The sequence below is a fragment of the Cherax quadricarinatus genome, chromosome 78, assembly GCF_038502225.1.
Source record: "Cherax quadricarinatus isolate ZL_2023a chromosome 78, ASM3850222v1, whole genome shotgun sequence".
Lineage (NCBI taxonomy): Eukaryota > Metazoa > Arthropoda > Malacostraca > Decapoda > Parastacidae > Cherax > Cherax quadricarinatus.
This window is the reverse complement of record NC_091369.1, coordinates 7,705,261-7,718,304: the sequence shown is the minus strand read 5'-3', so window position 1 is coordinate 7,718,304 and position 13,044 is coordinate 7,705,261. Positions and strand designations below refer to the sequence as shown.

Genomic DNA, 13,044 nt, shown 5'->3' with positions numbered 1-13,044 from the left:
TGCTTGACTAGGTGTGGATTCCAAACTGGTGCTGCATACTCCAGTATGGGCCTGACGTAAATGGTATACAGAGTCTTAAACGAATCCTTACTGAGGTATCGGAACGCTATCCGTAGGTTTGCCAGGCGCCCGTATGCTGCAGCAGTTATCTGATTGATGTGCGCCTCAGGAGATATGCTCGGTGTTATACTCACCCCCAGATCTTTTTCCTTGAGTGAGGTTTGCAGACTTTGGCCATCTAAACTATATTGTGTCTGCGGTCTTCTTTGCCCCTTCCCCCTTGTGTGTGTGTGTGTGTGTACTCACCTATTTGTACTCACCTATTTGTCGTTGCAGGGGTCGAGTCTTAGCTCCTGGCCCCGCCTCTTCACCGGTTGCTACTAGGCCCTCTCTCTCTCCCCGCTCCATGAGCTTTATCAAACCTCGTCTTAAAACTGTGTATGGTTCCTGCCTCCACTACGTCATTTTCTAGGCTATTCCACTGCCTGACAACTCTATGACTGAAGAAATATTTCCTAATATCTCTCTGACTCATTTGTGTCTTCAGCTTCCAACTGTGGCCTCTTGTTTCTGTGTCCCCTCCCTGGAACATCCTGTCTTTGTCCACCTTGTCTATTCCACGCAGTATTTTATATGTCGTTATCATGTCTCCCCTGACCCTCCTGTCCTCCAGTGTCGTCAGGCCGATTTCCCTTAATCTTTCTTCATAGGACATTCCCCTTAGCTCTGGAACTAACCTTGTCGCAAACCTTTGTACTTTCTCTAGTTTCTTGACGTGCTTTATCAAGTGCGGGTTCCAAACAGGTGCTGCATACTCCAGTATGGGCCTGACATACACGGTGTACAGTGTCTTGAACGATTCCTTACTAAGGTATCGGAATGCTGTTCTCAGGTTTGCCAGGCGCCCATATGCTGCAGCAGTTATCTGATTGATGTGTGCTTCCGGAGACATGCTCGGTGTTATACTCACCCCAAGATCTTTCTCCTTGAGTGAGGTTTGCAGTCTTTGGCCACCTAGCCTATACTCTGTGGTCTTCTGTGCCCTTCCCCTATCTTCATGACTTTTCATTTGGCAGGATTAAATTCGAGAAGCCATTTGCTGGACCAGGTGTCCAGTCTGTCCAGGTCTCTTTGAAGTCCTGCCTGGTCCTCATCTGATTTAATTCTCCTCATTAATTTCACATCATCTGCAAACAGGGACACTTCTGAGTCTAACCCTTCCATCATGTCGTTCACATATACCAAAAATAGCACTGGTCCTAGGACCGACCCCTGTGGGACCCCGCTCGTCACAGGTGCCCACTGTGATACATCATTACGTACCATGACTCGTTGTTGCCTCCCTGTCAGGTATTCTCTGATCCATTGCAGTGCCCTTCCTGTTATATGCGCCTGATGCTCTAGCTTCTGCACTAATCTCTTGTGAGGAACTGTGTCAAAGGCCTTCTTGCAGTCCAAGAAATGCAATCAACCCACCCCTCTCTCTCGTGTCTTACTTCTGTTATTTTATCATAAAACTCCAGAAGGTTTGTGACACAGGATTTGCCTTCCATGAATCCGTGCTGGTTGGCATTTATACTCTTGTTCCGTTCCAGGTGCTCCACCACTCTCCTCCTGATAATCTTCTCCATAACTTTGCATACTATACACGTCAATGACACAGGTCTATAGTTTAGTGCCTCTTTTCTGTCTCCTTTTTTAAAAATGGAAACTACATTTGCCGTCTTCCATACCTCAGGTAGTTGCCCAGTTTCCAGGGACGTGTTGAAGATTGTGGTAAGTGGCACGCACAACATATCTGCTCCCTCTCTAAGGACCCACGGGGAGATGTTGTCCGGTCCCATTGCCTTTGAGGTATCGATGTCCCTTAGCAGTTTCTTCACCTCCTCCTCATCTGTATGTATGTCGTCCAACACTTGTTGGTGTATCCCTTGCTGGTGTCCCCATCTGGTCTGTCCCCCCAGAGTCCTTCCTGTCTCTACTGTAAATACTTCCTTAAATCTCGTGTTGAGCTCCTCACATACCTCTTGATCGTTTCTTGTGAGTTCTCCACCTTCTTTCTTCAGTCTTATCACCTGGTCCTTGACTGTTATCTTCCTCCTAATGTGGCTATACAGCAGTTTCGGGTCAGATTTGACTTTCGATGCTATGTCGTTTTCATACTGTCGCTGGGCCTCCCTCCTTATCTGTGCATACTCGTTTCTGGCTCTTCTACTAATCTCCTTGTTTTCCTGGGTCCTATGCCTCCAGTACCTTTTCCATTCTCTGTTGCACTTAGTTTTTGCCTCCCTACACCTTCGGGTAAACCAAGGACTCGTTTTGGTCTTCCTATTATTTCTGTTTCCCTTGGGAACAAACCTTTCCTCTGCCTCCTTGCACTTTGTTGCCACATATTCCATCATCTCGTTTACTGATTTTCCTACCATTTCTCTGTCCCACTGAACCTCCTGCGTGTGTGTTTTATCCTGCCTCAGCCCATACATAGACTATTTAAGGTGAAGTACCACCCACACTGGACGACTAGCACCTATCTACTGTTAGGTGAAGAAGGTTAAGGAGCCATGCCCAACGCCTCCTCCTCCCTCCCCAGGATTCAAGCCGGGCTCACTGGCTGTGAGCCCAAAGCTCTCTATAGTACAGATAGGTAGACATACAGCCTACTACATCTAACTTGTTCTCTTCAGTCTGTAGGCCTATAGTTTATCATGTCTACATCGAACACCCTAAGTGCATTTGAATATAGGCCTTTTATTATTATTATTATTATTATTATTATTATTATTATTATTATTATTATTAATTATTATTATTATTAATTATTATTATAATTATTATTACTATAATTATTATTATTAGTAGTAGTAGTAGTAGTAGCAGTAGTAGCAGTAGTAGTAGTAGTAGTAGTAGTAGTAGTAGTAGTAGTAGTAGTAGTAGTAGTAGTAGTAGTAGTAGTAGTAGTAGTAGTAGTAGTAGTAGTAGTGTAGTAGTAGTAGTGGTGGTGGTGGTGGTATTAGTATACCTGGAGTATACCTGGAGAGGGTTTCGGGGGTTATCGCCCCCGCGGCTCGGTCTGAGACCAGGCCTAGTGGTGGATTATTATTATTATTATTATGTTCATGGGAAAGCGCTAAACCCGTAGTAACACAGCGCCTAGGGAACAGGAGGAAATCAAGTTCAATCCTAGGAGTGAATCATATTCCTGGGATCAAGAGCCCTTGACCGGCATCAAAGTTGGCCACGCTGATTGGCTGGGAATTCGACATTAACGCGAAAATTCTGGGCTTAAAAAAACGGGAAAGAGTATAGTGGCCTGTTAAATACTAAATAAATTTTAATTTCCTGCCTCGTGTGTATAAACACGAGGACTGATAAGAGTTAATTAAAATAGATAATCCAGTATAATCAAAAAATATTGTTGTGGTAAGTGAGTTGAGGCACGGGCTAGGCTGCCTTGTTTGTTTTCTTTCTATGTACTGTACTTTAGCCCAAGTTTATTTAGGTACAGGTGCACATAAGTACAATTATCATATATAGTGACTCACGAAATCGTAATGACACGATTGCAAACAAACCATACCACGGGCGGGATTTGAACCCGCGGTCAGAGAGTCTCAAAACTCCAGACCGTCGCGTTAGCCACTGGACCAGCTAGCCAGTGGCTAACGTGACGGTCTGGAGTTTTGAGACTCTCTGACCGCGGGTTCAAATCCCGCCCGTGGTATGGATCATATATAGTGACACGTGTAAAAAAAAAAGTCAGACAAAGTGACTTATTTCCATTGAGGTCCTTGACTTATTTCCATTGGGGTCCTTGACTTATTTCCATTGGGGTCCTTGACTTATTTCCATTGGGGTCCTTGACTTATTTCCATTGGGGTCTCGCAGTGTGTATACACTGAGAGATTACTTTAATCCCCCTTTTTTAAAGGATTAAAATACTCTTGACTGGTTGTGAACACGTTCCGTACAACCTTAATGGCCCACGTGCAGTCGACAGACTTTAAAACCCTTTTTAACCATCTGTCTTTCCATTAGCACAGGCGGAGGATCGAGCCTCCAGCATTCCCTGCATGACCCATACGGATTTTGCGCTTCACATGACGCATATAAAAAAAAATGCGGGGACATTCTGCAAGCCGCATCTCTCAGCTGACTTTGCGATCAATGAGCTCCCACAATGCACCGCGGCGCCTCCACCCTAACTCTCACGGACCTGACAGCATCTCTCTTTTCCCATATATATCCTAAAACTCCACCATTGTATTTATAATATAATCAGTAATGTTTATGAAGCATCGAATTTCGTATAAACGATAATAAACCCATTAGTTACATGCGTATATATATAATTATATTACTTTTTAAAACTGCTATATCAATATCATTGAATTAAGAGAGTAGGACTGGCATTAGTACACTAGTAGTGAATTCCGCAATACCACACACATAATTATAATTAATGAATAACATGGTTTGATACAGAGCATCAGTATTTCTGTAAAATTTTGGTAAAAGTGAGATAATTCCTAGTCGAGACCCTCACACAGTGACACTCGCAGCAGTGGCCGGCCAGGCGCACACTCCTCCTTCATCTTCTTCCCTTATTTACACTATCCCAGTGGACTTACCCTTGTCAGGAGACACCACACCCGACACTGTAGTCTTTCGTGATGCTTCATGTCAATGTGCAACAGCAAATAATCCGGTGAAGCGTAAGAAGAACGTGAAATAAGAACGAGCTTTAGAGTCGGGGAGCTGTAACAGCTGCTACCACAATCTGGTAAGTGGGCTCACTCCTTCTGCTCAGAGTTTTCTCATATTTGGGATATTTAATCATGCTGACCAAGAAGAAAATCTATGGCAGTGGCTTCAACAGTGTAAACAATGTCCATGGAAACAGCAGACAACGTTACACTATTGATTTTTCAGGTATCTAAAGCTTCTTTGATCAATAATCTGGACATCTTCCATGCTTGCGTCTGGAGGGGCCGGGTTTTCTTAGGATATATACCATACATTAACAAGTATATCTAATATATATTGGACTAAATTGCCAAGTTCCATCATTAAAATGAATACTTTCCATGTATAGGTTTAAGGCTGAGCTGCACATACAAGAGAATGGATAGGAAAAAACCTTGTCAGAGACTGGCCAGTAAGCCTATAGCTGTGCTTATCTTACAAGATTAAATAAGTTATGTAGTAGGCCTACTGACTCATGCTAAGCAGGTCCTACTCACTTACACTTTCCCAGTTCTAGTATTTGCCTAACCTATCTTTTAAAGCTGCCCTAAGTGTTCGCTTCAATAACCTGCTGGGAGAGAACTGGATTAAAACACCGACTATATGGACACAGCCATGTTGTGTAAGAGAGCCTTTATTGACAACGTTTCGCCCCCACACAGTAGACTTTTTCAAGTCACAGAGAGAGGGAACGAGTGTAGGGTAAAAAAAAAAAGACAAAAATACAAACACTAGGATATTTTAACGGAATCGCTAAGGTCCTGGTACCTTAAGTCACATTTGGAGTGATCAAGGTCCCAGGACCGAAACGTTTTCAGTAAAATGCCCTGATGTTTGCATTTTGTCTTTACCAACAGCCTGTCAGTGTCACATAATATTTTTACTAACAACCTGTCGTTGTCACATAATATTTTTACTAACAACCTGTCGTTGTCACATAATATTTTTACCAACAACCTGTCGTTGTCACAATATTTTTACAAACGTAGGTAAAGTTTTTTTAACCAGTCTTTATAGTAAGGTTTTTATGCATAACAATTTATCTGAAGCTAATTTATGCCCTTTATAGATACAAGAATTATGCTGCAAAATATTTCCTGCTCATACTTCTTGATATAAGTAATATCTGGAGGGGGTTTCAGGGGTCAACGCCCCCGCGGTCGGTCCATGACCAAACCTCACGATGGATCAGGGCCTGATCAACCAGGCTGTTACTACAAGGAGTCTTATGGCTAGTGTGAGTTAAAGGTAACAGGAGAGTGTTTACCTGCAGCAACCAATGCACTGTTGATTTTGTTAGCTTATTCCTCTGAAATATGACCTGACGAGGTCTTCGTCAGCAGATGAGGTTATTTAGGTACAAATACACATAAGTACAATTATCATACATAGTGTATGCCTAATAAACTTACTAATATGGGCCAACAGGTCTGCTCCAGAGTTCCTTTTTTATGTTCTTATAGCCCAGAAAAATCAGATAAAGGCGCTTCTCAAACATATCCCATTATTCCCGTATAAAGATTCTGTGAGGAACCACAGGAAAGGGATTATGCATTATGAAAATTGTGTTCCAGGTATCTATAATAGGCCATTTGGACTGATTACCTCCAGTAGCCCTTCTGGAAATCACCTGAGAGAGAGAGAGAGAGAGAGAGAGAGAGAGAGAGAGAGAGAGAGAGGTGCCAGCAGGGAAGTGTGTCCACACGGTAGTATGGTGTGCCCGATATCGTGCTAGAAAAGAGTCAGATTATCAGTGTTAAAGACTCGTGAGCAGTAACTTGTTTGACTTTCTTAGTGACAGTGAAACGCTGATGATTATTAAGAGAAAAGGATGCGGTCTGGTCTGTGAACTGAATCTATGATTCTAACAGCACCTGTGACCACTACTACTGCTGCTGCTGCTGCTGCTGCTGCTGCTGCTGCTGCTGCTGCTGCTGCTGATGATGATGATGATGATGATGATGATGATGATGATGATGATGATGATGATGATAATAATAATAATAACAATTTTATTTCATATACAAAAATACAAAATAATTTGAAAGCATTTCGAGGAAGATGGGTGAAAACCTGAGGAATTAACTGTGGCATATGTCAGCCATGAATTCAGTCAAAAACATTAGTCACCATTATAAGGTCTCGTGGATGGGGTGGTATAGGCTTCAACTTGAACTCGGAGAGACTGGGGTTCGTTCCCCAGCACGAGAGGAAAGATTGGACGTGTTTCCTTACACCTGTTGCCTCTGTTCACATAGTACACACCTATTTGTGGTTGCAGGGGTCGAATCTAAGCTCCTGACCCTGGGTATTAGTTTTCTATCTTATGCTCTCTATACCCATGATGTGGGTATGGAGTTGCTGAGTTGAGTGAAGCCTTAAATACTGCACGGCGTGATGCCAGAGCCGGTCATCTATTAGCTTATTATACTAATATAATAATAATAATAATAATAATAATAATAATAATAATAATAATAATAATATATAATAATACTACAAGCACGTTAAGAGACCATACAATAAGTGTCAGGGGCCCGAGACTGTTCAACTGCCTCCCAGCACACATAAGGGGGATTACCAACAGACCCCTGGCAGTCTTCAAGCTGGCACTGGACAAGCACCTAAAGTCAGTTCCTGATCAGCCGGGCTGTGGCTCGTACGTTGGTTTGCGTGCAGCCAGCAGCAACAGCCTGGTTGATCAGGCGCTGATCCACCAGGAGGCCTGGTCACAGACCGGGCCGCGGGGGCGTTGACCCCCGAAACTCTCTCCAGGTAAACTCCAGGTACAAGGTATACACCCCTAGCTGACATCAGTGGCATACTACTATACTGAAAGCCGCTTGTTATACTGAGCATTTCGGACAAATTAGGTCAATTTGACCATAAACAGAAATATCAATCTCAATCTTAAAATAATGAATCCTAACTAGTCATAAGTTGGCCTGTGATACTCCAATACTGAAACTATGTATTGTGCCAAAACAAAAGCATTCACATTGCTAAACTCACAAACTAGTATTTAGTCACTTAGCCATAATACCAACTTACCTCATAATTTGCAATATTTTAAATTTAAGAATTAATCTAAGTCTGCCCGAAATGCCTAGCCATGCTAGGTGTTCTAGTGGTACACTCTGTAATTATTATTTTACTACATGTAAACCACACAATAACCAAATTCTGTAAACTCAGCATTGTAATCCTTATTCAAATTCAAATTCAAATTCAAAGTTTATTCTCTATAAAGATTACAATGTTGAATTTACAGAATTTGGTTGTTGTGTGGTTTACATGTAGTTAAATAATGATTACAGAGTGTACCACTAGAACGCCTAGCATGGCTAGGCATTTCGGGCATACTTAGTTTAATTCTTTATTTTAAAATATTACAAATTATGAGGTAAGTTGGTATTATGGCTAAGTGACTAAATACTAGTTTGTGAGTTTAGCAATGTGAATGCTTTTGTTTTGGCACAGTACATAGTTTCAGTACTGGAGTATCATAGGATTCATTATTTTAAGATTGAGATTAATATTTCTGTTTATGGTCAAATGGGTGAGTGAGTGTAAGTGTGAACCACCAGGTGGTATTCGTGTAATTAGTTGATGGGGTTTATCAGGGAGATAAGATGTTTTCTAATGGTAGTTTTGAAGGTGATGAATGTGTCTGCAGTTCTAGAGTTCTCAGGTAGGGTGTTCCAGATTTTAGGGCCTTTGACATACATTGAATTTTTGTAAAGGTTTAGTCAGACATGGGGAATGTCGTAGAGATGTTTGTGTCTGGTGTTATGCCTGTGGGTTCTGTCACAACTATCAAGAAAGCCTTTTAGGTCAAGGTTGATATTGGAGTTTAAGGTCCTGTAGATGTAGATTGCACAGTAGTAAGTGTGGATGTACTGAACAGGGAGTAAGTTTAGATCTATGAAGAGTGGGAGGGGGGGTGTTGCCAGGGATGGGATTTAGTGATTATTCTTACTGCAGCTTTTTGTTGGGTTATTATTGGCTTTAGGTGTGTTGCTGCAGTTGATCCTCAAGCACAAATAGCATAGGTGAGGTATGGATAAATAAGTGAGTGTTATAGTGTGAGAAGGGCATTTTGCGGCACGTAGTATCGTATCTTGGAGAGGATCCCAACCGTTTTGGATACTTTTTTGGTTATATGCTGGATATGGGTGCTGAAATTCAGGTTGTTGTCAAGGTATAAGCCTAGGAATTTTCCCCCATTATTTCTGGTAATTAGAGTGTTGTCAATCTTAATGTTAATTTGTGCATCTCCTGCTCTGCTACCAAACATAATATAGTAGGTTTTGTCAGTGTTAAGCGTAAGTTTATTGGCTGTCATCCAAGTCGATATTTTAATCAGCTCCTCATTCACAATGGTGTTGAGGGTGGCAAGATTAGGGTGAGAGATGACATAAGTCGTGTCATCAGCAAAGAGAATGGGTTTCAGGTGTTGGGATACGTTTGGAAGGTCATTGATGTATATGAGGAAGAGCAGGGGACCAAGGACACTTCCCTGCGGAACTCCAGTATCAAGTGGCCGTGTTGCTGATGCTGTGTCTTTAATGGTGACGTACTGATACCTATTAGTAATGTAAGATTTGAAATAAGCAAGCGCATGGCCTCTTATACCGTAATGATCAAGTTTGTGGAGTAGGATGTCGTGGTCTACTGTGTCAAAAACTTTTCTTAGGTCAATAAAAATTCCTAGTGGATATTCCTTATTTTCCAATACTGTGTAAAGAAGATCTAGCATTTTTATGATTGCATCATTAGTGCTTTTATTTTTCCTGAATCCAAATTGGCAGGGGTTGAGTATGTTTTGAGCCGTTATAAATGAATACAGTCTCCTCTGCACGAGTTTCTCAAAGATTTTGGATAGCAATGGTAAGTTAGATATTGGCCTATAGTTGTTTAAGTCTGTAGGGTCACCACCTTTATGTATTGGTGTAACCCTTGCCATCTTGAGTAGTTTCGGGAAGGTGCTAGTCTCTAGTGACTTGTTAAAAAGTAATGAAATAGCATGCGAAAGGACATGGGCCGCTCGCTTGTACAGTAATGGTGGGACATGAGACAGATTCCCCGAGTTATTTTTAAGTGACTTTATAATCTCAATGACTTCCCTGGGCTCAGTTGGTGCAAGATAGAAGGAATTAGGGAAATTCCCATCTAGGTAGTCCCCAGCATGGGCATTGGTATGTGGGATTTTACTGGCGAGATTAGATCCTATGTTTGAGAAGAAGTCGTTTATCTTGTTAGCTGTGTCAGTGGGATGTAGTGGTGTTTCATTAGGTTTAGTTAGGACAATATTCTTGGTTTTTCTCAGTTTGTGGGTCCCTAGAATATGAGAGAGTGTTTTCCAGGTCTTTTTTATATCTCCTCTAGTGTCTGTGAATCTACTGGAGTAGTATAGTTGTTTGGCTTTCTTTATTACTTTGGTGAGAGCTGATGAATAGTGTTTAAGAGTATCTTTGTGTATTAAGCCCTGTCTATATTGCTTTTCATATTGGTGTTTCTTGTCAATGGATTTCAGAATGGTGCTGGTTAGCCATGGGCAACCAAGCTGTTTGTGATCTGTTTCGTTTTTATTGGACAATGTTTGTTGTATAGTCTAAGTAATTTGTTAAGAAAAATTTCTGTCCAGTCATCAATACCATTGGCCTTGGAGAATTCTGTAGGCCAATCAACAGTCTCTAGGTCAGCTGTGAACTTCCTTATTGAGGCCTCATCATGGAGTCTAAATGAGACTTTGTTGTATTCAAGTGGTGGTTTATTAATGTTTGTCAGGAGGAAGGTTGGGTAGTGGTCTGTAGTGCTATCTGTGATTATCCCTGATTTAAGGTGGGCTAGTATATTGGTCCATATGTGGTCTATTATGGTTGCACTTGTCTCAGTGAGCCTGGTTGGTTTAGTTATTGTTGGTATGAGAAGTGTGTTGTTCATATTGTTGATGAAATCAGTTACAGGCTGATCATCTAGTAAGCCAAGGTTGATGTTGAAGTCTCCAGCTAAGAGAAGGTGGTGCTTATTCATTTGTCTGTTTGTTATTAGTGACTTTAATTTCTCACTGAAATTTGGGATGTTTGTGTGAGGTATCCGGTAAATGGCACCGATTGTTATAGGCGTCTTAAGGTTTTTTACAGTAAAATTAGCAAAAATGTATTCCCCATATTCATCACTAAAGCAAGTGGTGCTAATACAAGATAATTGGTTAGAGTAATAGATTGCAATACCACCCCCAACTTGGTTTGGTCTGCAGTTGTGAATTGCTGTGTATCCTGGTAGAGGGTAGATATCTATTGTGTCAAGTATCGCCGAGTGATAAATTTGCAATATATTATAAGTTTATTTAGGTAGAGATACACATCCAGTGGATAACCAAAATAGAAAAAAAAAAGTCAGGAAAAGTGATTGTTTCCACTGGGGTCCTTGTTATTGGTTATAAATCCAGATACATGTATACATACACTCTCAGTAAAATATATATAAATTAATCTCCAAAATATTGAAGTATGCTATTACCACTTAAAAAATAGACATTATTGGGTTTCAGTTTCTTCGAAAATAATTCATTCATCTAGTAGACTCAAAAAAAGTGGGAAGAATCTCAAAGATAAGAGATATCATTAACACCTGGCAATATTTTGCTATATCCTGAGTAATTTTGGATACTTACACACGTAAGTAAGTTTATTTAAACACAGATACACCTAAATACAGTTATCTTACCTGGTATAAATTACCAAGCATTACCTAAAAAAGTCTAAGTGACTTATTAACATTGTGGTCCAGGGTTTAGCGCTTAGTTATGATTATAATAATAATTAATGTCCCGCAGTTTGATTGCTAGGGCACTCAGCTCACACACTGTGGTCAGGGGTTCGATCCCCGGTACGGTTGGAAACATTAGGAAGTATTTCCTTAAGAGATTTGCTGTCGACTGGTGTGGGTCGCATCCTGGGGATAAAATTGACCTAATTTGCCCGAAATGCTCTGTATAACCAGGGGCTTTTTTTATATAATATGTCACTAATGTATATGTTGTATATGTATTTGTAGAAATAAAGATTATTATTATTGGGGTCCTTGAATTATTTCCATTTCGGTCCTTGAATTATTTCCATTTCGGTCCTTGACTCATTTCCACTGTGTCCTTAACAATCCCAACACTAGTAATTTTTCCCCTAAAATAATGTACTTTAGAGGGTGAATTTATTTAAAAATATCAATAATTTGTGTTGCTGTGATATATAACGCCAACAAGATTATGGGTGATTGCCTCTTTCATTTGCTTCTTTCATTTTTAAGTAAATAACGTAAATAATATTATCCAGACATTTTGTACATAGCAAAAATTGAGTACATGAGTAGTGCTGTTAGGCTATTAAGTCATATACAAGATGGGTCACGGGATGGGTCACATACAAAAATTTTTTTGGGTTCTCCTAGGTAATCTACACATCTATGTATGACAATTTATGTAACTGTTTTTATGTGTACATGTACCTGAATAAACTTACTAACTTAAGGACTACACTGCCAGTAACCGTAACCATTACTTGCTTATATATATATATATATATATATATATATATATATATATATATATATATATATATATATATATATATATATATATATATATATATATATATATATATATATATATATATATATATATATATATATATATATATTATATATTATATATTATATATTATATATATTATATTATATATATTATATATATATTATATATATATTATATATATTATATATTATATATATTATATATTATATATTATATATTATATATATTATATATATATTATTAGTAGTAGGTTGGTAGACAGCAACCACCCAGGGAGGTACTACCGTCCTGCCAAGTGAGTGTAAAACGAAGCCTGTGATTGTTTTACATGATGGTAGGATTGCTGATGTCTTTTGTCTGTCTCATAAATATGCAAGATTACAGGCATGTCTTGCTACTTCTACTTACACTTAGGTCACACTACACATACATGTACACATTTATTTATACACACTCATCTGAGTTTTCTTTGATTTTATCTTAATAGTTCTTGGTCTTATTAATTTTCCTTTTATATCCATGGGGAAGTGGAATAAGAATCTTTCCTCCGTAAGCCATGCGTGTTGTAAAAGTCAACTAAAATGCCGGGAACAATGGGCTAGTAACCCCTTTTCCTGTAAAGATTACTAAAAAGAATAAGAAGAAGAAAATTGTCAAAGTGGGAAGTCTGAATGTGCGTGGATGTTGTGCAGATGATAAGAAAGAGA

At 39.7% G+C, this 13,044-nt stretch overlaps 1 protein-coding gene across 1 annotated transcript in view; it reads left to right on the top strand.

Annotated features, from left to right (window-relative positions):
• The first annotated feature begins 4,557 nt into the window (after positions 1–4,557).
• Positions 4,558–13,044, top strand: part of LOC128701517 (intermembrane lipid transfer protein VPS13A-like) — a 146,394-nt gene continuing 137,907 nt past the window's right edge. Inside the window, exon 1 of the mRNA XM_070101533.1 lies at positions 4,558–4,780. The gene's annotated coding sequence lies outside the window, so the exon portion shown is untranslated. The remainder of the gene's footprint in view (positions 4,781–13,044) is intronic.